This window comes from Pan troglodytes, chromosome 21 (genome assembly GCF_028858775.2).
Source record: "Pan troglodytes isolate AG18354 chromosome 21, NHGRI_mPanTro3-v2.0_pri, whole genome shotgun sequence".
NCBI lineage: Eukaryota > Metazoa > Chordata > Mammalia > Primates > Hominidae > Pan > Pan troglodytes.
The window spans coordinates 30,741,592-30,765,421 of record NC_072419.2 but is presented as its reverse complement, the minus strand read 5'-3'; positions in this window follow the sequence as shown (position 1 = coordinate 30,765,421).

Sequence of the window (23,830 nt, the reverse complement as noted above, 5' to 3'; positions counted from 1 at the left end):
GATCTCACTTGGAACTGAGTTCTGGTCCTAGGATGTTCTGGCTGAGGATAACCAGGGGCAGCCTCCTAGCCCTGTGGTCTTGGCACTGACCAGCTCCCTGCTTAAGATCCTGGCTTGCCCAGATCTGCTCCTCACCTTTGTCCACTTAAAATCACAAGACCTATAGATTTGGAAAGGAGAGCTTTATTTCTCATAAAGAGTTGCAGCCTGCAGGCTGGCCACCCTACAGATTGGGAAGCACATCCTCCAGCAGAACCAAAAGCAGGCACTTCAAAGACGGATGGAGGAGACAGGAAGTTATGCTCAACAGGCTGGCTAAGAAGACACATTGAACAGGTTATGGGAAGAACTATGGATATTCACATGCACATATGTAGTAAGCAAACATACATGTTATATAAATCCTGTGTTCACTTTGGAGTGGAGACTTAACACTTAAATGCATTACAGTTAGGCTCTACACATGAAATGGTGACATGGAGGACACAGAGGTGCCCTGTCTGCAGCCTCCATAGACCAGCCAGAGCCAGGTTGTGATTCGTGATCTCTTATGAGGAGGAAATGCTGATGGGCTGTTGTTCTGAAACTGCAAAAAGCGGAGGGGGTCTGGCTGCAGCATCAGGAGGATTGTTGAAATAAGTGATGGAGCAAGTCTTTCTTTGAAAAACATTGGATTCTGTTTCTTAAGAAATGAAGTCTAATGTAGTTAGTGAGGGAGGGGTGTAATGAGGCATGTCCCACTTTCTGTCCTGTCATAGCTGGGAGTTGAGTTTTTAAGGCTTCTCTGGTCAAGAGGAGGTCCCCTTGGTCAAGAGGAGGACTTTTCAATTGGTTGGAGGGGCTCGGAATTTTATTTATATTTCTCACCCTCAAATGGTTTAATCAGCCCTAGGTGTTTGACTATGACCCAAGATCCAAAAGGGTTTCAAACTAGTTAAGCATGTTGCATTCACACTTAATTCACTTCAGGACACCTGCCGTCCTCATGCAGAGGAATGCCAATGGAATAATCTGCTTTAAATCCATAACTTTTCAATATCTGCAATATTTGAAGCTTTCACTTCCTAATACCCTGAATCCCTTGTGCTAAGTCTACTCTCATCTTCTGGTGACTCTGAAACATGCTACCCACACCGACATACCAAGAATCACACACTGAGTTGCCCCTGACATGCTGTGGGTAAAATTGCCCCCGACATGCTGTGGGTTGCCCCCGACATGCTGTGGGTAAATATCACAAGTTAAGAAATGAAATGGAAACTGAAGGGTTATCATGAAATACGCTGCAGGAATAAGCCTATTTGTGAGGAACTTTGCTGCGTATCCATGCAGAATTTTCTTTTCCTGTCTTCCACTTGACGATATGTAATCTATTTCTGTGCTTTTTCCTCTGAGACCTGTGTTTACATTACCACTTTTCCCCTCATTTGACCACCCCTGAACTGGAGCCTGCATCACTGATTCAGCGTCTTCAATTGTTGCAAAACCTTGATATATACTACTTTTGTCCCTTTAAGAAGTCTGGGCCATTAGCATTACAATGAATGTCATCACCACCATGTGCTGGCATTTCCCACACTTTGCAGATATAAAGACTGAAGCTAGGGGAAAAGAGATGGTGAAGGTGTCAACTCAGGGGGAGTCCAGAGTTCTCCTAGGACGGATACTAGCCAACCAGAGCCTGATATCTGTCTCCTTAGGAACAAGGAAGGCTGGTAACGCTGGGAAATAAACTTGCTCAGTGATATTCCTGAAACTGTGGCACTGCTATTCTCCTCTGAACCCCAGTAGGTATCAAAGTACTCTTCTTTTATCAACAATCTATAAGCCAAGGAACAGTTAGGAAAGAAAGGGGGAGAAGGTTGTCCCGTGATTTCACTAAAAGTTATTGTTCCAAAACAGTTCAACCATATCCCTTGGAAACTCAGGTTTGACAAGACCACATTACCTCAGTGACCTGGGATCCACTATAGAACATAAAGCCTGGAGGTGTTAATAGCACCTTGCCTGGAAGAATCAGAAGATTTACAGCTCTAGGAAGTATTGGTTGTATCCATTATAAAGGAGTTTATTCAAACTGCGAAGTCTAAGGGACTACTCCCCACAAATTTGTCTTCCCTTCAGACACCAGCTGCAATTTTAGGGTCCCCAGGAATAGCATCACTTCATATCAGCTGGCTCGAATTTAGGGGTCACCACAAACTCCCTCGGGCTGGATAATTCACTAGAATGACTCACAGATCTCAGAAAAGTATACTTGCATTAAAAATTTTTTATAGCATAAAGATACAAAATAGAACAAGCTAACAAAACAGACACAGGGAGAAGTCTGGGAGGGTTCCAAACATAAAGCTTCTGTCATCCTCAGGTGTGCGTTACCCTCCCATCATCAACGTGCAGCAATACACATAAAGTGTGGTTAACCAGGAGGCTCACCTGAGCTTCAGTCTCCAGAGTTTTTATAATCATGCATTATGTGCATGATTAATTAAATCATTAACAACATAACTGAACTAATTTTTCAGCCCCTCTCCCTTCCAGGAGCTCAAGCTAATCTTGCATAGCTCAAAGCCCCAACCATCTAATTACTCAAGTGGTCTTCCTGGATTAGCTAGCCTCCATACAGAATCCACTCATAGCATAAACTATCAGGTGTGGTCCCAGGGGGCCCACTATGAATAGCAAAGACTACTCCCAGAATATTCCAAGGCTTTAGAGATTACTTATCGGAAGCCCAGGAGTGGGTACTAAGATCAGACCTCACCTTAGTAAGATTAATTATTTACTACACAGCCATGAACAGATAGTTTCATGAAGATCCTGAAATCCAGCCAGAATTGTTTTGGGGTTGAATCATATGGGAAATGTAAATGTTGATACCTTCTGCCTTCTCTAAGGTGGGGGTATATTGTTGTCCAAAAATTAAGCAGAAAAACTGAAGATGAAATCAGTTAACTATTTCTTGGTCATCTTTGAATATGTGTTTGTATGCAGGATTATCCCCCAACTCAGACTAGTTAAAAATATTGAGTTTTCTCAGAGATCTGATTTTCATGTCACCAGTGCATATTGGTGACACTGACACGATGTCCAGCCCCACATTCTCTGGGCATTTCCATGGCATGTTTCCACTGTTTATTTTATTTAATATCCTCTGTAAGTAGGGAAAGCAGAAGCTGGTGGATAAAGGCTGAAATACTCTGTAGAACCTGAGTTCCCATGTGTGCTGAGGGAACATATTCATGCATGGGAGACGAAGTGGTGTGTATCAGACTTGGCCAGGCTGGACGTGAGGAGGCCACATGGATTGTCTTGAGAATCCCTCCTCTGAAGAAAGACTGAATTATACAGAGCTACATAAAAACTCCCTAAAACTCCAGATCTGATTATATTTTTAAAAATTATTTCCCTCAGGATCTTTCATTCACACAATGATTTGAGCATTTAAAGTAATTCTCTCATCAGGGATAGACATCAGGCAAATAATTTTGGATGGCAGGAGTTGATTGGGGAAGAATGAATGTTTGAGAAGGATCATTTGTTGGAGTAAGAGAGAGCTGGGTAGAGATTTAATTTGATTTCCAAAAAGTATAATATTTGGAAATACTTTGTTGCTGTTATTTTTTAACCTCCACCCAGGCTGACAATGAGTTACAGGAGCTGCGATTCTGTGCCTTAAGGATTCTATCCATGAGAAATTCATGGTATCCAGAAGTATCCTCAATCCTTACATGTACAAGCCTGGAAGACAACAGAGTTAATACACTGCAATCATCCCTACAGGTGACTCAGACATCCACTTTGTATGTGTGCGTGTGTGCCTGTGTTTGTGTGTGCATGTGTGCATATGTATGTGTGTGTGCCTGTGCATGTGCATGTATGCAGGCATGTGTGCATCTGTCTGTGCATGTGTGCACATGTGTGTGTGTCTGCGTGTGTGTGTGTGCATGAGGGGACAAATGGATACAGGCAAGAAAACAGGACACTGAACTGTGGTGCTAGGGAATAGAATCTGCTGCATGACAAATGGAATGGAAACGAAAGAAAATACATGGAGTATTAGGTGTTTGTCATGCTATGGATTCCTGCTTGTTGTATCCATTTCCCTCCTTTTGTACCTAATCTGAGTGATGGGAAAAGGGAGGTAAAACTGAAGCCAGCAGGAAGTCTCTGACACAGAGGTGAAGAAGTGGGTGGAAAGCGGAGCCTCGCCATGGGGCAGCCTGGGTTGGAAAGGGGGTGGAGGAGAGTGATGAGGATATAGCTGCAGGGTGGTGGTCATCCAGGATGTGAAAAAGTTTTAGTGGGGAGACTGTTGGGAGAATTTTAAAGTTTCCCGTAAATTAGGAATTTTTTTCCCGCTTTTATTATTTTTTAAGAGATTGAATGCATGTTCCATTCATTTCTGCTGCATTTTCTTATGTTGCTGCCACTTCTTTGAATGAACTCATGAGAAGACAGGACTGCAGGGCTCCCAGGGCTCTCAGGGTTACAGTGGGATGGGGCTGGGGTCCTGAGGGGTGGGGTCTCTCTGTATGGCTGCATCTCTTATAATTTAAGAGGTTATTTCTATATGTATGGGTCTCTCCACATTTTATTTATTTCTGAAAAATCCAGAATAAATCCAGGGAATTGTGAGGCTGGACATGCCCCTTCAAAAAACCCTTTTCTCAGGAAACCCAGGATGCCCCAGGCGTTTAGGATCAGCTTTCTCCTCAGCCTGCTTTCTCTTTGAGGTCAAGTTCTTGATGTTAGAAAGTGACAGCTGAGGACTACAATTTCAATTTTGACTGGGAGGAAAAGGCCCAAGGCGGGTTCTCAGACTACTCTTCTTTTGCTGCTAGCAGAAGGGAGTGCTAGGGTCGCACATAGTCCATAACCCAGCACCAGAGGCCTGGGTGGTGCAGTGGAGTGGCGGCTGGGTTCCTGATGTTCAGAACCTGGTCTCTGAACAGAGAGGATCCAATCATGGGGGCTTGCAGGTTGGAAAGGGGAGAGTCAGGGCTAAGTTCACTCTGTGCTGCCACTTTGGGAATTGACGTGGAGAGTCACGTTGAGTTCAGACTCACCTCCTGAGTATCAGCCAGGGATAGTGTGCAGATGGCAGGTAGAGGGGCGTGTTGGAATCTTCCACAGGCACTTATTTCTAAGTGGGAGCTAAATGATGAGAACACGTGGACGTATACGGGGGAACGACACACACTGGGGCCTAGCAGATGGTTGGGGGTGGGAGGAGGGACAGGAGAAGAGAAATAGCTGATGATTACTAGGCTTAATGTCTGGGTGATGAAATAATCTGTACAACAGACCCCCGTGACACAAGTTTACCTATGGAACAAATCTGCTTATGTACGCCTGAACTTAAAATAAAAGTTAAAAAAAAGGAATCTTTCAAACAGAGCATCTTCAAGGTATCAGAGGAGGAGGTACAGGTACTGCATCCTCTCTGTCTGGAGGCAGTGGGGTGAGGAAGATGAGCTCATGAGCTTCCTCCTGGCCTTAGGTGTCTATGATCCCTGCTGTCCCCTTGAGAGGTGACAGCGTGCTGGCAGTCCTCAGAGCCCTCGCTTGCTCTCGGCACTTCCTCTGCCTGGGCTCCCACTTTGGCAGCACTTGAGGAGCCCTTCAGCCCACCACTGCACTGTGGGAGCCCCTTTCTGGGCTGGCCAAGGCTGGAGCCCACTCCCTCAGCTTGCAGGGAGGTGTGGAGGGAGAGGCCAGAGCGGGAACTGGGGCTGCCTGGGGCGCTTGCGGGCCAGCTGGAGTTCCAGGTGGGCGTGGGCTTGGCAGGCCCCGCACTCGGAGCAGTCGGCCAGCCCTGCTGGCTCCAGGCAATGAGGGACTTAGCACCTGGGCCAGCATCTGCGGAGGGTGTACTGGGTCCCCCAGCAGTGCCAGCCCACTGGTGCTGTGCTCGATTTCTCACCGAGCCTTAGCTGCCTTCCCTCGGGGCAGGGCTGGGGACCTGCAGACTGCCATGCCTGAGCCTCCCACCCACTCCGTGGGTTCCTGTGCGGCCCGAGCCTCCCCGATGAGCACCGCCCCCTACTCCACGGCACCCAGTCCCATCGACCACCCAAGGGCTGAGGAGTGCGGGCGCACGGCACTGGGACTGGCAGGCAGCTCCACCTGCAGCCCCAGTGTGGGATTCACTGGGTGAAGCCAGCTGGTCTCCTGAGTCTGGTGGGGCCTTGGAGAACCTTTATGTCTAGCTCAGGGATTGTAAACACACCAATCGGCACTCTGTATCTAGCTCAAGGTTTGTAAACACACCAATCAGCACCCTGTGTCTAGCTCCGGGTTTGTGAGTGCACCAGTGGACACTCTGTATCTAGCTGCTCTGGTGGGGCCTTGGAGAACCTTTATGTCTAGCTCAGGGATTGTAAACACACCAATCGGCACTCTGTATCTAGCTCAAGGTTTGTAAACACACCAATCAGCACCCTGTGTCTAGCTCAGTGTTTGTGAGTGCACCAATCGACACTCTGTATCCAGCTACTCTGGTGAGGCCTTGGAGAACCTTTGTGTCCATACTCTGTATCTAACTAATCTGATGGGGATGTCCAGAACATTTGTGTCTAACTCAGGGATTGTAAACGCACCAATCAGCGCCCTGTCAAAACAGACCACTTGGCTCTACCAATCAGCAGGATGTGGGTGGGGCCAGATAAGAGAATAAAAGCAGGCTGCCCGAGCCAGCAGTGGCAACGCGTTCCGGTCTCCTTCCACACTGTGGAAGGTTTGTTCTTTCGCTCTTTGCAATAAATCTTGCTGCTGCTCACTCTTTGGGTCCACACTGCTTTTATAAGCTGTAATACTCACCGCGAAAGTCGGCTGCTACACCCCTGAAGCCAGCGAGCCCATGAGCCCACCGGGAGGAACAAACAACTCCAGACGCGCTGCCTTAAGAGCTGTAACACTCACCGCGAAGGTCTGCAGCTTCACTCCTGAGCCCGGGAGACCACGAACCCACCAGAAGGAAGAAACTCCGAACACATCCGAACATCAGAAGGAACAAACTCCAGACGCGCCACCTTAAGAGCTGTAACACTCACCGCGAGGGTCCGCGGCTTCATTCTTGAAGTCAGTGAGACCAAGAACCCACAAATTCCGGACACACCCTGACCCTGGGGAGCTCATATCTCTTAAGGAATCATGACTTAGTTGACAAAATGTGACAGAAATGAGTCTCACTTTTGAAATGTCCTTTTTCTAGTCCTGCTTTGGATCTAGTTGAGGGATCCAATCTGCTTGCACTGTCACGACCAACACACTCTGATCCATGTCATTAACTCGATTTCACTTTAACTGTCTATATGATTTTTCTCCAAACATAATCAGAAGTGTTCTTCATATTAAAAATAATGGAGAGTCAGGCCAGGTGTGGTGATGCACACCTGCAATCCTAGCAGTTTGGGAGGCCAAGGCAGGCAGATTGCCTGAGCAACATGGCAAAACTGCGTCTCTGCTAAAAATACAAAAAATTAGCTGGGTATGGTGGTGCATGCCTGTAATTCCAGCTACTTGGGAGGTAAATACTCTGGGTCTCCTCTCCTTAAAGGCAAGAACAAACCATGAATATCCACGGTTATCTCTCATTTTTATTGCCCTGGAAACACTGGTCATTTAGACACAAAAAATAACTCCAATACATGGAATGAAAAAGATAAAATTTTCACTATTTTACAAGATGTAATTATATATTTGAAAATATCCAAATAATTAACCAAAAATATTTAGCAAATGTGATTTTTCAAAATTGAACCTGAGAGGAGGAGGTTGCAGTGAGCGGAGATTGCATCACTGCGCTCCAGCCTTGGCGACAGCGAGAGACTAGAAGAGCACATTCGACTCTTTTTCTACAGAGCTGGAATAATTGAGACGATGCATGAGTAGAGTTTAATTCTGGCAAAACTTTTAGAAAAGTTTTAGAAGCTGTGATTTTAGTGCTCAGCTTCTTTAAGGCACCACTCAACAGGGTCAATAGGTTTCACGTTTGCAGAGAAATCTCTGCACAAATAAAATCTCCAGGGTAATTGGTGTGCAAATTATCTTAAAAGATGTGTCAACTTCTTAAATTGTATTTGCTCTAGGGGATTAAAGACTGCAAAATAATCTATTTCTTCAGATCTATTCCCTGTCCTCAAATGAGTGCAGGGTATTCAGGCATTGGGAAATTTAAAAGATCTGCATATACAGGACGAAGATAAAACTGAAACAAGAAAACAATGCCTTAGTATCTATTGAGGTTTATGTAGATAATCCATATCAAAATGTTTTGGAAAATATAATGGATAATGATTCATAAAAGTAAGGTAGTAGAATAATAGTTGAGTAGCTCTCAGATCATTCTTAGTCTTGTGGTTGGTTTGTTGGCCGCTAGGTGAATGGGCAAATGGTGAAAGAATCTAGTTCAAAATAATTTTAAATTCCTAAAGTCAAATTTGATTTCCCATAGTTTATCTTACTAATCACTGTGCAAATAAATTAGAAGGTAACCCGCAATGTTATCCTAAACTACCATAGTTGCTTATGTCAATACATTTTGTTATATGACAACATACTTCCATTTTGAAACCTTTATTATATTTTGCTGGAAGGCTTAAATGTTAGAAGATAATGTGATCCTAGGTATTTTAAAAACCTATTTTCCCAGGAGAATGAATGCTGCATTCTACAGGTTCCAGAGGCCCCTGATAATAATGGGATGAATACCCTGGATTGCTAGTGAGGTCCCAAGAATCCTAAAGATGGTGGAAACAATACATTGGTAAGAAAGCCACAAGAAATAGATTTTGAGGGAGTGGAAGGATGGATTCTGAAATATTGAGGAGGCGAAGAATGTGGCACAGAAAAGAGAGGAACCCAGGAAATAATTGTTTCTTGTAGAGTATATTTAATTCCAAAGGGCTCTTGTCTCTGAGCTGCTATTCCTCCTTGGTAGATGCCAGTGGAAAGGATAGTTTGCCCCAAACAAACATGTAACAAAAATGGTCAAAAGGGAGGGGGGATTATTTTAGGAATACATACACCCACATAGGGAAACAAATCTAAATATTGAATGGAGGAAAACATTTGGAGGAAAATAAAAGAAGACAGCAATAAGATATCTTGAAGAAAGCCCAGGTTTCAAAGCCAGGAGGACCTGACTCCTTGCAGTGCTCAGAGACGATGAGCGGATCACTAGTTGGTGACTGCAGGCAACAGTTACCACCCCAGACCTCAGGTTCTGTATCGGATAAATGAGGATAATTGGTCAAGTATTGGTGGCTACAGTGGTGGCAGAAATAGACATCAGACTGTCCATCTGCAGAGGGGTTGGACTAAGCTTTAAAGCACATGTGAGCAGGTAGAGCCACAGCAGGTGGTCTCAAGTCTGTGTAGCTTCTCACTGGCGTCTTCAGTTAGAGGAAGCCCATCCAATTACTCCTTGGCTTGTTTCTTCTGACAATTTAATGTCTTAGAATGCAAGTGAGAAAGGACAGATTGGAGATCTGGAGCCGGGAAGCTTGGAGTACCGTACCCATGCTGCTGTAGAGCAATAACAGGCAAAGGAGAGAGGACCGGCCTATCTGTGCCCTGGACTTTCACAAAGCAGGTCCAGAAATATGAGAGATTCTCATTGCAACTGTCTGGAGTAAGATATTGGCAAATCACTCAATGCAACCATGTGGAATTCATCCCAAGACTCTAAAAAATGTTCAATATTAGTAAATCTATAAGACGCTATGAAGTACTGCATCATAGAGGTCAAAGGAGAAAGAGGGTATAACTATGCAAAAATGCTGAAAAGACATCAAGAATAAGGCTCAGAAGGACAAAGGGATTGATTGTTAACATACTGATCTGTAGCCATGTCTCCACATAGATGCCTCTAAAGACAATTCAAACCCATGCTGTCTGTAAACACCCTGAGTCTCCTCTCCTTAAAGGCAAGAACAAACCATGAATATCCATGGTTATCTCTCATTTTTATTGCCCTGGAAACACTGGTCACTTAGATTAGACACAAAAAAGAACTCCAATACATGGAATGAAAAAGATAAAATTATCAGTATTTTACAAGATGTAATTATATATTTGAAAATATCCAAATAATTAACTAAAAATACTTAGAAAATGTGATTTTTCAGAATTCATTGGACAAAGTCCAGAAAACAACTGCTTAGAAAAATAAGGTGGTTAGTTGGCATGTCAATTTTATAAAACCTCTCAAAAGGATAATTGGCAATGTTGTCCTAAATTTAAAATGAACCACAGTCTGTCTCATTCATTCCCAGTGTGGAAATTTAACATGTAGATATGATCACTTCCCTGCAAAAACAAACGTACAAGAATGACTTTGTAAGAGTAAGTCTGGATCTAAGCAAATGTTCATTAACAGAGAGCCAGATGAATAATTAAGAGTTGTTCGTAGAAAGAAATATCATGCATCTGTTAGAAAAAGAATTCTCTATTTTCGATATTATGGAATTATCTCCAAAATATAAAATATAAAAAAACTGTAGAATACATAGTATACATATTTTCATTGGTGTCAAAGGAAAAAACATATTTGTATTTGCATAGAAAATTTACTTTTACATAGCAAAATACTATCTTAAAAATGTTGCATGAGCAAAAGTATTTGTATTTGCATACATTATTTCTCAAAAGTTAAGCAAACAAAGAAAAATGAAATAAAACAGAAAAGAGAGCTGATAGAATCAAGCATCTCTGGGGAGAAAACCAGGCACTTTCTTGCCTTAGGGTAGTCTGACTACATTTCATTGTATGTACTTTGGCTTTATTTGATATTTTGAAAATTTTTGTCTACCTAAATAACAAGCAGAGAGAGCCTCCCTAAAAGAAAATTATATTTATTCTGGAGTAGGATATTGCAATGGGAATATGTGTGGCACTGCGAACTGTGTTTTGTGTGTGTGTGTGTGTGTGTGTGTGTGTGTGTGTATTTTGGGAGGTAATAAAAAGGCAAAAGCTTTTCATTTTTAAATTTTATTAATAGATTTATTTTATTTGCAGGGGAGGGCATAAACACTATCTCCCACTACACAGATTATGCAGTCGAGTGTCCTACACTTGGGGAAATCATGAGAGTCAGCACAAGGAGCCTCCCTTGGGAAAACACCTTCCTGATCCTGGTGTCTCTCCTGCCAGGTAAGTGTAGACAAATAAAGGGAAAAAAAGGGGGATTACATAATTGTTTTGAAATAATTGTCCTTGGCTACAAGAATCCACAACTAGGGTGACACCGGTTCGAGGCTGGACAGGCAGTTGCTGGGCAGATGTCCTTGCAGAAATGTTTTGTGTAAGGTTGCAATGGTCTCTGTGCAAGGTTGTGTTTTTTGTGGAGTATTTCATGGTGGTTTCTGTTATTGGACTTTTATGCATGACAACTCTTCCTTCATGGCATTCCCCAGCTCTACGTATCAGGGTGGTTTTTGTTAGTTTGCTTTTTTTTTTTTTTTTTTTTTAGCACAGGTGCCTCTATTTTAAATCTGACAGCTTTCACATCTCGCACACATATATCTTTATTTTTTATTAAAATAAAACCATTTTTAAAGTCAAACATTAACTATGTATGTATAAGTTCTTTAACCACATGCTTAAGGACACTATAGTGCATCTGAACCACAGATTCTAAAATCTGAAATTTGGGCAAGGAGATCATCACTAATTATACTGGAAAGGAAAAGGGTCCAGGCGCAGTGGCTCATGCCTGTAATCCCAGCACTTTGGAAGGCTGAGGTGGGTGGATCACTTGAGGTTAGGAATTGGAGCTCAGCCTGGCCAACATGGTGAAACCCTGTCTCTATTAAAAACCAAACCAAACCAAAAAAAAAAAAAAAAACAAAGAAAAGAAGGAAAAGGCCAATGTGGCCGCCCAGGTCGCTTGGCCCTTGGCTCATATTGCTGGAAGCTACTTAACAAAGAACAGGAGAGCTGCCTGGCTCACATCTGCTTCTGCTTTCTCTGACAACGGGGGGTTTCCAATGGGAACGTGATGGAATGAGGGAAGAGGGCCTGCAGAGCCGGCAGCTGCACATGCCAGGACAGTGCTCCCAGGGTGGCTGGTTGCCCAGGGGTGTCTGAGCTGCTCACGTGGAGGCACACAGGCTTGAGTGATCTTTGAGACGTGAGATAAGAAGAAAGACACTGGACAATGAAATGGTCAGTGAAACACTACTCTACCTTAACAGACAAAAAACTCCAGCTAAAATCCCAGACAAGACTGGAGAAGAAGGTAGGTGAATGTGGAAGCAGATGGAGAAAAATAAAAAAGTAAGTAACACTGTTGACTTGAAGTCCGTTCTGCGAGTTCCTTCCAGATTAGCCTCAGACACAAGGCTGCCCTGCCTGCCTCTCCATCCCCAGGAGGCTGCCTCCCATCAGGGCCATGCTTTGGGTGCTATTTTCAAACCCATGAGCTTCATTTGCAATGGAGAGTGCTGTCATAGCACATCACATGATTAAAAGCAATTAGTGTTCATAAGCTAGACAGGCATTTAAATTGTTCTATAGTTACCTTGTAGAATGATAAATTACAGAATTAAAGTCCATGTGATTATTCAACTCTGTATGAGAGAGCGGTTGTGATCAAAGGGACCACACTGTTAATAATGATACAAAAGCATAATATGATTCACTTTTTCTGAAAGAATCATTGTAATTAACAACAGTATTTTATCACCAGTTCTCTCAAATGCATAAATATTTCTGGATTAACTCTGCTAATTGGGAGAACAAATTCTTCACAGGAGACATAATACACCATAAAGCAGTGTTTTATGTACCAACTTAGGTCTAAGAGTGATGAATAGTGTGAGGACGTGCTGGGCTGGATTCCAGCGTCAGTAGCTGGAGGGGGCTCACAACACTAAGAACACAGCACACAACCTCCTCCACGTCATTTCACTTGTGGTCTTCAGCCCATGCTTCGTGGGTTTTTATGAGCAGCAATAAAGCAGCCACAAAAGAAAGTCCACTTGCTGTCTACTCCCGCATGATCCCACTCTGTACCCAGCCAGACTTCACGGAGGAACCAAGCCCGATGTCCTAAGGAATCCACTGTAGGCAACATACTCATGAATTCCTTCTGTGCCTAGGCTGCTCCTGGTTATGTCCCTTCCTTGGTGTAATTAAGACAATGTTCACTTAAATTGTTTCTTTAGGGCCCTATTCACTTGTGGAGCTCCACGTGGGAAAGGCTGCTGTAGCCGATTAACGTGTGCAGGCCCACAGGCAGTTCAGAAAGCAGGGTCCTCATTGTGGATTCCCTGTTGGTTGGCCTGGTGAATGCAGGTTTTTCTGTGTTCAACAATGTAAGACCAAAATGTATGTGTGCCTTCTGACTGTTATTAGTACTTATCTAATTTTTTGGTCTGCTTGACTGATCATTTCTGAGAAGATTTGTTAAAATCTACAGGAGGTAGTAATTTATGTCTACTCCTAATTCTTACAATTATTTTCTTTAAATGTTTTTATAGCATATATTGTAAATGAATACATTCTGATGATTATAGCATCTTCATGCTTTATACCCAGTTGATAATGAACTTCTATTGCTCCTTGATATAATGACATGTCTTCTACTTTTTAAAAGAGTAATATGAGACCTCCAATATTGTCTGGTATATTTTTGCAACATTATTTTCAACATTTATTTCTTGTTTTTAAGTATTCCTCAAATAGATAATGCATAGTTGGGTTTTGCTTTTTAATTCAATATGAAAATTTTCATTTTTAAATTAGTATAATTACAGTTTTATATGTGTTGCTTTTTTTTTTTTAGATGGAGTCTTGCTCTGTCGCCAGGCTGGAGAGTAGGGGCGTGATCCTGAGTCACTGCAACCTCTGCCTCCTGGGGAGGCAATTCTCCTGCCTCAGCCTCCCAAGTAGCTGGGACTACAGGCACACGCCACCACACCCAGATAATTTTTGTATTTTTAGTAGAGATGGGGTTTCATCATGTTGGCCAGAATGGTTTCGATCTTGTGACCTGGTGATCTGCCTGCCTCACCGTCCCAAAGTGCTGAGATTACAGGCGTGAGCCACTGTGCCCAGGCCATGCGTTGCTATTTTAGTCTTATTAGGTGTTATTTCTTCTTTCTTATTGCATATACAACACCACATGTATTATATATTTTTATATATTATATTATATATAATAAAATATATATTATATAAATATAAAAATATATAATATATATTTAATATGTAATATATAATATATTATATATTTAATATGTAATATATATTATATAATTTTATATTATATATTATATATAATTTTTATATTATATATAGTATATTAGATATATATTACATATATATATAATTTTTCCTTGTCTTTTTTTCATAACATACACTCACCTGTATGCTTCTATGTTAAAGTTTACATATTTTGTTCTTAAGTGCATTCCTGCATGCCCTAGGGCCTCCCCTCCTCTCCCTGTCTTCCTATGCTCAAAGACCAGATTCCCTACATTGGCTTAGAACTGCTTCTGTTCTGCTTGGCTCTGTGAGGTCTTGTCACCAGTCCCCTGGGAGAAGGGAACTAAGGGAACTAACATTTTCTGAGCATCCTTACTCTGTTGGGGATCATCCCAGGCACTGCAGAAATATTCCCATTTGATGCTCAATTCAGGCCTGCAATGAAGGCACAATGGCCCTATTTCACAAGGAAGGAGACAGCGGCTGGGAAGTGACTGAGTGGTCCAGGGTTACAGAGGAAGTGCCTCTTGTGTGAAGAAGCCCAGGCTGGGACGTCTGGTTTGTGCTGCCTGCAGTGATGGTCCTGAGAATTTCTGTCCCTTGGGGTCAGGGACATCCCAGGTGCCTTTGGATTTCTCCTGTGAGTTAGCAGCCTGGAACAATGGGAAGGACATGGATAGTTTAGTAATCTGGGACTCTTTGAAATCGAGGGCAGTAAGGATACTTGTCAGAATTTTATAGCAAGTCAGAGAGAACGTTCAGAACCTGAACTTCATTCCTGAAGCAGATGTGAGGTGGGAGACCCCCTGCTTTTGATGTGAGCTTCTGGCCAGGGTCCCCAGGCAACTCACCTCTCCTTTTTGGTGCCCCATGGGGGTTTATAAAGGTAATCAGATTTGGGAAGTGCTCCTCAAAGTGTGGTCTCTAAACTCATAGCAACATCAGCCCCTGAGAGTCTGTCAGAAATGCAAATTCTCGGGTCCCATCCCCAAGCCTACTGACTTAGAATCTCCGGGAAAGGACCAGCAATCTGTGTTTTAATAAGATCCACAGTTAATTCTCAAGCACACTGAAGCCTGAGAAGTGTTCACATCTATGACCTAATTGAACTTATTGTCCAACAAGCCCCACAGGGTGGAGGCACAGAGGTCAGTGTTTATTGTCAAGACAAAGCCATGGAATAAACCACCCCAAAGTTGAGAGGCTTGAAACAAGGAGCAGCCATGAGCTCAGGAGTCTGAGGGTCAGTGATATTGACCAGGAGTTGGGTTTCAATGAGGCACTTCTGGCCTCAAGGGATGACTCATACATGTATGGCCAGCTAATATGCAGGATGGTTGCACCGCAATGACCGGCTCCATGCCCCAAATTCTCATGGGAAGGTGGACAATCTTATCCTCTAACGGTGGACCCCAAGTTCTCATGGGGAAGAGGGAGGATCTCATTCTCCAACCGGCTGGCATATATTCTCATGAAGAAGTGGAGAAGCGCCAGAACATGTGGAAACATATCAAGTCTTTGCATCCTATTGGCCAGAAAGTGGATGAGCACAGAAGCAGGAGCTGGGCAATTGTAGCGGGTGAGGAATCGAGGCTGTTAACTCAAACGGTCTAGGCAACGAATGTTACAATAATTCCCATTTACAGATGGAAAAACGGAGGCTCAAAGCCACAGAGTAATTTGTGCCTGATTGCATGTCCAGGAAATGGCAGAGCCTAGCCCCGTAACTGTGCTTCTGAATATTTTCTAAATTCCATTGAGTAAGAGAGAACTAACAGTACACAGAAGCCTTCCTATGGTCCATTCTTTTCTGTTTTTCCTTTCCAGGAAGTGGAACTCAGGGCCTCAGCTAAGAGCGTTACCACATCCTGCTGTAGGCTATGAAAGGTTTCAACCAAGAGAGATCTATGAGGGTAGAGCACTTTCCCTAGGAATTTTCTGGGAGTTATTGAAATTATAGCTTTCTGCTGGCCAGTCAAATGGGGAGATCCTCCCCCTTCCCCGTGAGAACTTGCGGTCCACCTGTTAGGATAAGAGCTTCTGACCTTGCCATGAGGACATTTACTTTAAATATCTTCTCCTCTAACATTTGCTCAACCATCTTTAATTTACAAGTAAATTTGCCTGTGTTTTGTGAAAAAATGCTATTATCTATGTTTTTATTGTGGTAAAATATACGTAACATAAAATTTTTCAGATTAACCATTTTTAAGAGTGCTGCTCAGTGGCATTAAGCACGTTCACATTGGCGTGTAACCATTGCTATTACTAAACTTTCTAGTCTTCCCAAACCAAAGCTCTGCTCTCATTAAACAATAACCCATTCTTGCCTCCCTGAGCCCCTGCTAACCACCATTCTACTTTCTGTCTGTATGAGTTTGACTGTTCTAAGTACCTCCTATAAGTGGAAAAATACGATATTTGTCTTTGTGTCTGGCTTACTTCATTTAGCATAATGCCTTACAGATCATCCATCTTGCAGCGTATATCAGAAATTTATTCCTTTTTGGGGCTGTATAATAATCTGTTATACATATATTCCACATTTATTTTATCCATTCATCCATAAATGGGCATCCAGGTTGTTTCCACCTTTAGGTTCTTATGAATAATGCTACTATGAACATGGGCATACAGATATGTGGTCAAGACCCTGCTTTTGTGTATTCTACTGTGTAATTCTATGTATACAGTTCTTTTACATATAGACCCAGAAGTGGACTTGCTGAATGCTATGGTAATTCTGTTTAATTTTTAAAGGTAAAATATACTGTTTCCACAGTGGCTGCACCATTTTACATTCACACCGGCAATGAATAAAAGTTCTAACATCTTCACATTCTTACCAACAGTTATTACTTTTTATTCTTTGGTCTCACACTGTGGTTTGAGTTTAGATTTCTCTAATGATTAGAGATAGTAGCCATCTTTTCATGTACTTACTGATCATCTGTATAATCTTTGGAGAAATATTATTTAAGTCCTTTGCCAATTTTTAAATTGTGTTGTTTGTTTTTGTTGTTGATACGTATTTTCATTTATTCTGGACATTAATACCTTAACAGATATAGGATTTACAAATAACATCTCCCATTCCGTGTGCTGCTTTTTTACTCTGTTAATAGTGTGTATTGATGCATGAAATATTTAACATTTGATGAAGTCCAATTTATCAATTTTTTATTTCATTGATTGTGCTTTTGGTGTCACACCCAATAAATCATTGTCGAATTTAATGTCATAAAGATTTTCTCCTAAGTTTTCATTCTAAGAGTTTTATAGATTCATCTCCTACATTTAAGTCTTTGATCCATTTTAGCTAACTTTTGTGTATGTCATAAATTAAGGCTCCAACTTCTTTCCTTTGCAGGTGGATATCCCATTTATTTTAGCAATTTTTGTTGAAAAGACTGTCCTTTCTCCATTGAATAGTTGTGCCACCTCGTAAAAAATCATTTGACTATACATTCAAGGGTTTATTTTTGAGCTCTCTAGTTGATTCCATTCATCTATAGGTCTGTTTTCATAGTAGTACTACCCTTTGGGAGTGTTTTTCTGCAAAAGATGTCCCTGGAATTTTGATAGGGATTGCATTGAAACTGTAGATTGGGTAGTATTAACATTTTAACAATATTGAGTCTTCTAATTCTTGAACATGGAATGTCTTTTCATTTGTTTGTGTCTTCTTTAATTTCTTTCAGCAACATTTAGTTGTTTTCACTGTACAAGCTCTTTGGCTCCTTGTGTTTAATCCTAAGTATTTTATTATTTTCAATATTATTGTGGATGCAATTGTTTTCTTAATTTCACTTTTGGATTGTTCACTGGCAGTGCATAGAAACATAACTGAATTTTGTATGTTGATTTTATATAAAGTTGTGCTATTACATTTTTGCTAAATTCATTTATTAGTTCTAACATTTTTCTGTGGAATATTTACAGTTTTCTACATATGCAATTAGGTAGTCTGCAACAGAGACAGTTGTACTTCCTTTCACATTTAGATGCCATTTATTTATTTTCCTTGCCTAAAACTTTCAATACTATACTAAATAGAAGTGGCAATAGCAGGCAACCTTATCTCCTTCCTGATCTTAGGGTAAAATATTACAGTCTTTCACTAGTGAGTGTGATGTTAATGTGGGCTTTTCATATATAGTATTTGTTATGTTGAGTTAGTTTTCTTCCATTTCTAGTTTTTATAGTTTTTTTAATCATAAAATTGTGTTGAATTTTGTTAAACATTTTTTCTGCACCAGTTGTGATATCATGTGGGCTTATTTCTTCATTCTCATAATATGGTATATTATATTAATTAAATTGTACGTATTGAACCATTCCTGCATTCATTCCAGGAATACATCCCACTTGGTCATGGTGTATAATATTTAAAAAAAAAACAGACTACGTTTCAGAGAAGTTTGGATTCACAGCAAAATTGAGCAGAAGATCCAGAGATTTCCCATAGACCTTCTGTCCCCTTTCCCCCTTATCAAGATTCTAAACCAGAGTGTTACATTTGTCGTAATTGATGAGCCTGCATTGACAAATCATTATCACTCAAAGCCCATAGTTTACATTAAGCTTCATCCTTGGGGTTGTACATTTTATGGGTTTGATCACATTTATAGTGACATATATCCACCATTACAATATCACACAGACTATTTTCACTGCCCTAAATATTCCCTAGTATCGGCTTATTCACCCATTTCTCCCCTGTAATCCCTGGCAACCACTGATCTTTTTACTGTTTTCATAGTTTTGCCTTTTCCAGAATGTCACATAGTTGGAATCATATAGTATGTAGCCTTTTCAGATTGGTTTCTGTCACTTAGGAATATGCATTTAGGGTTCTTCTGTGTCTTTTCATGACTTGATAGCTCATTTCTTTTTGGAGTTGAGTAATATTCTATTGTCTGAATGTACCAAAGTTTATTTATCCCTTAACCTACTGAAAGACATGTTGGTTGTTTCCAAGTTTTGGTAATTGTCGATAAAGCTACTACAAACATCCATGTATAGGTCTTTGTGTGAACCTGTGCAAGTTTTCATACCATTGGGTAAATACCAAGGAGCATGACTGATTATATGGTGAGAAGAATATGTATAATTTTGTAAGAAACAGCCAAACTATCTTTCAAAGTGGCTTCAGACCAGCAATGAATGAGAGTTCCTGTTGCTCTGCTTCCTCACCAGGATTTAGTGTTGTCCATGTTTAGATTTTGGTCATTCTAGTAGGTGTGTAATGGTACCTCATTGTTGTTTTAATTTGCATTCTCTGATAACATATGGTATGCAGCATCTTTTCATGTGCTTATTTACCATCTGTGTATCCTCTTTGGTGATGTATCTGTTCAGGTGTTTTGTCTGTTTTTTAAATGGGTTGTCTGTTTCCTTATTATTGCATTTATAGAGTTCTTTATATATTTTGGATAGCAGTCCCTTATCAGATGTCTCTTTTGCTTATATTTTCTCTCAATCTGTGGGTTGTCTTTTGTTTTGTTTTGTTTTTTTGGGATAGAGTCTCACTTTGTCACCTGGGCTGGAGTGCAGTGGCGTGATCTCGGCTCACTGCAACCTCTGGCTCCCAGGTTCAAGCTATTCTTGTGCCTCAGCCTCCTGAGTAGCTGGGATTACAGATGCATGCCACCAGGCCCAGCTAATTTTTGTATTTTTAGTAGAGACAGGGTTTCATCATGTTGGCCAGGCGGGTCCTGAACTCCTGACTTCACGATCCGCCCACCTCGACCTCCTAAAGTGCTGGGATTATAGGTGTGAGCCACCACACCCCGCCCTGTGGTCTGTTCTTTCACCAACACCACACTTTCCTCTGATTATTTTAGCTTTGTAGTCAGTCATGAAGTCTGACATATCAGTCCTCTAATCTTTCTCCTTCAATATTGTGTTGGTTATTCTGTGTCATAACTTGGTGAGTTTTTTTTAAAATTGGGATTGCATTGAATCTATAGATCACCTTGGGAATAACTGACATCTTGAAAATATAGTCTTCTATCCATGAGCATGCAATCTCTCTCTATATATTTAGTTCTTCTTTGGGTTCTTTCATCAGAATTTTATAGATTCCCTCAAATAGACCTTGTACATTTTTGACAGATTTATCCCTAAATGTTTCATTTTCTGAGTGAAAGTGTGCTTTCAATTTCAAATTCCACTGGTTCATTAGTGGTATATGGGAAAGTGGTTGTATATCCTAACCTTGTGTCCTGCAACCTTGATAGAATCACTTATTAGTTCCAAGAGCTCCTGATCTTAGTGGGAAAGTTTCTAGTTTATCAGCATTAAGTGTGATGTTAGTTGTAGATCTTTTGTAGATATTCTTTATTCAGTTGATGGAGTTGTCATCTATTCCTAGTTTAATGAGAGTTTTTATCATGAATGGATGTTGGACTTTGTCATGTTTTTTCTCTAATGATGTAATCATGGGATTTTTTTCTTGTTTAACTTGTTGATGTGATGGATTACATTCATTGATTTTTAAATGTTGAAACAAACTTTCATATTGAGATAAATCTCACTTACTTATGTTGTACAATTCTTTTTAAACATTGTTGGATTAAATTTACTAATAGTTTATCAAGGTTTTGCTTCTATGGTTATGCAATGTTGGTCTGTAGCTCTCTTTTCTTGTAATGTCTTTTGGTATTAATGTAATGCTGGCCTCATAGAATGAGTTAGGAAGTATTGTCACTGCTTTGATCTTGAAGAGATTGTAGAGAATCAGTATACTTTCTTCCTTAAATGTTTGGTAAAATTCACCAATGAACCCATCTGGGCCTGGTGCTTTCTGCTTTCAAAGGTTATTAATTACTGATTTCATTTCATTAATAGATACAGGCTATTTAGATTGTCTATTTATTCTTGTTTGAGTTTTTGCAGTTTCTGTCTTGCAAGGAATTGATCCATTTCATCTAAGTTATCAACTTCCTAGGCATAAAGTTCTTCATAGTATTCTTTTTCAAAATCTTTTTAATGCCAGTGGGATTTATAGTGATGGCTCCTCCTTCATTTCACATATAGAAATTTGTATCCTCTCTTGTTTTTTATTTGTTTGCCTCACTGATGTTATTGATCTTCTCAAAGACACTGTTTTGAGTTGTATTGATGTTCTCTATTGAATTTCTGTTTTCAATTTCCTTGATTTCTGCTCTAATATTTACAATTTTCAGTATTTCTTTCTTCTTAGTTTGGGTTTAGTTTTCTCTCTCTTTTTTTTTTTCTCATTTCCAAAGAGGGAAGCATAGATGATTGATTTTAGGTCTTTCTTCTTTTCTGATATATGCATTCAACACTATAAATTTCCCCTAAGCACAGCTTTCACTGCATCACACGAATTTCAATAAGTTGTGTTTTCATTTTATTTTAAAATATCTTTTATTTTCTCTTGAAATTTCTTCTATGACACATGTATTTAGAAGTATGTTCTTCAATCTGCAAATATTTTGGGATTTTCTAACTATCTTCCTATTTTTGTTTTCCAGTGCAATTCCTTTTTGGTGTGAGAGCAGAGATGACGTGATTTCTATTCTGATTTTGTGAAGGAATATTTTATGGCCTAGAATGTGGTCTAGCTTGGTGAATGTTTCATGTGGGCTTCAGAAGGACATGCATTCTGTTGTTGGATGAAATAGTCTATATGCAGTTGGATGAAGCAGTATTATATCCAGTTGACTCATGGTGCTGTGGAGTTCAACTATGCCTTTAGTGCCTTTCTTCCTAAAGATTCTATCCATTTCTCACAGTAGTATTGAAGTCTGCAACTCTAAAAGTGGATTCATCTTTTCCTTCTTGGAGTTATGTCAGTTTTTGCCTCATGTATCTTGACACTCTGTTGTTAAATGCACACATGTTAAGGATTATTATTTCTTAGGGAATTCATTGACACCTTTATTCTTTAATAATGCCTCTCTTTATTCATGATAAGTTTTACTCTGAAATCTGCTCTGAAATTAATATAACTAATTGCACTTTTTCTTATTAGTGTTAGTATGGCATATTTTTCTTTACCTATTTGCTTTATGTGTCTTTAAATTTAAAGTAGGTTTCTTGTAGAAAATAGTTGGGTCTTGTTTTTTTATTCAGTCTGACAATCTATGTGTTTTAACTGGTGCACTTAAACCACTGATATTCAAAATGATTGCTGACATAGTTGGATTACTATGTGCCATATTTATTACTGTTTTCTATTTGTTGAATTTTTAATTTTTTTCCAATTTTTGCCCTCCAGTCTTTTTTTTTTTTTTTGGCCTTTTGTGGTTTTAACTGAGTATTTGATTTTTTTCCATTTTGTCTCCTATCTTAGTATACAAGTTGTACTTTTTTAGTGGTTGCTGTAGAGTTTGCAGTTTACAAAAACTACAAATCCACTCTCAAATAAGATCATAGCACTTCATAGACAATGTAGGCACCTTATAATAACAAAATAATCCTAATTCCTTTCTCCCATCCCTTTCTTTGTATCCTTCCAGTTGTTCATTTTTCTTATAAACACGCACAATCAAATACTTGGCTGATACTTGAACAGTTATCTGTTAGACCTGGTAAATCAAGTTTAGCCTAAAGTTGCCTCCCTGTGTATTTTAAGTTTGGCCTAAGAGTTTCTCTGTACATCGTGAACTATAACAAGTGGAGTTGTAAACAGACCATAGCTTACACTCGTGCCAGTCACCAAGTTTTCACCAACCAAATGTAGCTGTTTGAACCGTGTTCAAATAAGGCAAACACCAAGCTGTAACCAATCCAGCTGTTCCTGTGTCTCACTTCCATTTTATGTGTGTCACTTTCCTTTTTCTGTCCATAAATCTTCTTCCACCATGTGGCTGTGCTGGAGCCTCCAAGCCTACTCTGTCAGGGAAGGCTGCCCAATTCGCGAGTCGTTCATTGCTCCATTGCACTCCTTTAAATTTAATTTGGCTGAGGTTTTTCTTTTATCAGATGGTGTCAGAAGCAAGGTCTGAAGTAGAGCTTCTAATGACCCCCAGGGGTGCTAAGTGAACAAGTGAGGTACCAACAGGACCCATTTGTGTCCATTGATCTCTCAGAGCTGCTGGGGATCGTGGTAAGTTCTCTCTTGAATTTTAGAGCTCCATGGATTTGTGCTTTGAGTTCTCTGAGTTTCTTTGAGCTAATTTCTGACCCAAACTCGGTTTGGAAGTCATGGACTGGGTCTAGGAGTGGGTTTGATTGGCTAATTAACTGGCTCGAATCCAGTTACAGGTCTCTTAGGTCTGACTGGGTCAGAAAGGTACTGGTAGTAAATGATAATGTTGTAGGGGGTGTAAAATTTGGCTTTTGGAAATTCACGGGGATTTTTTGTTTTACCCGTTTGTTTCATTTTTCCTGAGTACTTAGGAAAAAAAAATCACTGGCTAAGTTAATCAAGGGAACCTGTGAGCAAAGCCAATATCTTAGATTAAAATGAAATCTTTAATTTCTGAAGAACTGAGTTCCTTCTGGCTTATACATGAATAATAAGTATTAGGCCCTGGAAGCAGCAAAGCCTTACAGAAATGACAAAATCTTACTAAAGTTAACTTACAGTGGAATGTTCCAAATGAACAACAATGCACTGGAGTGCATTTGAAAATGAGGGCTT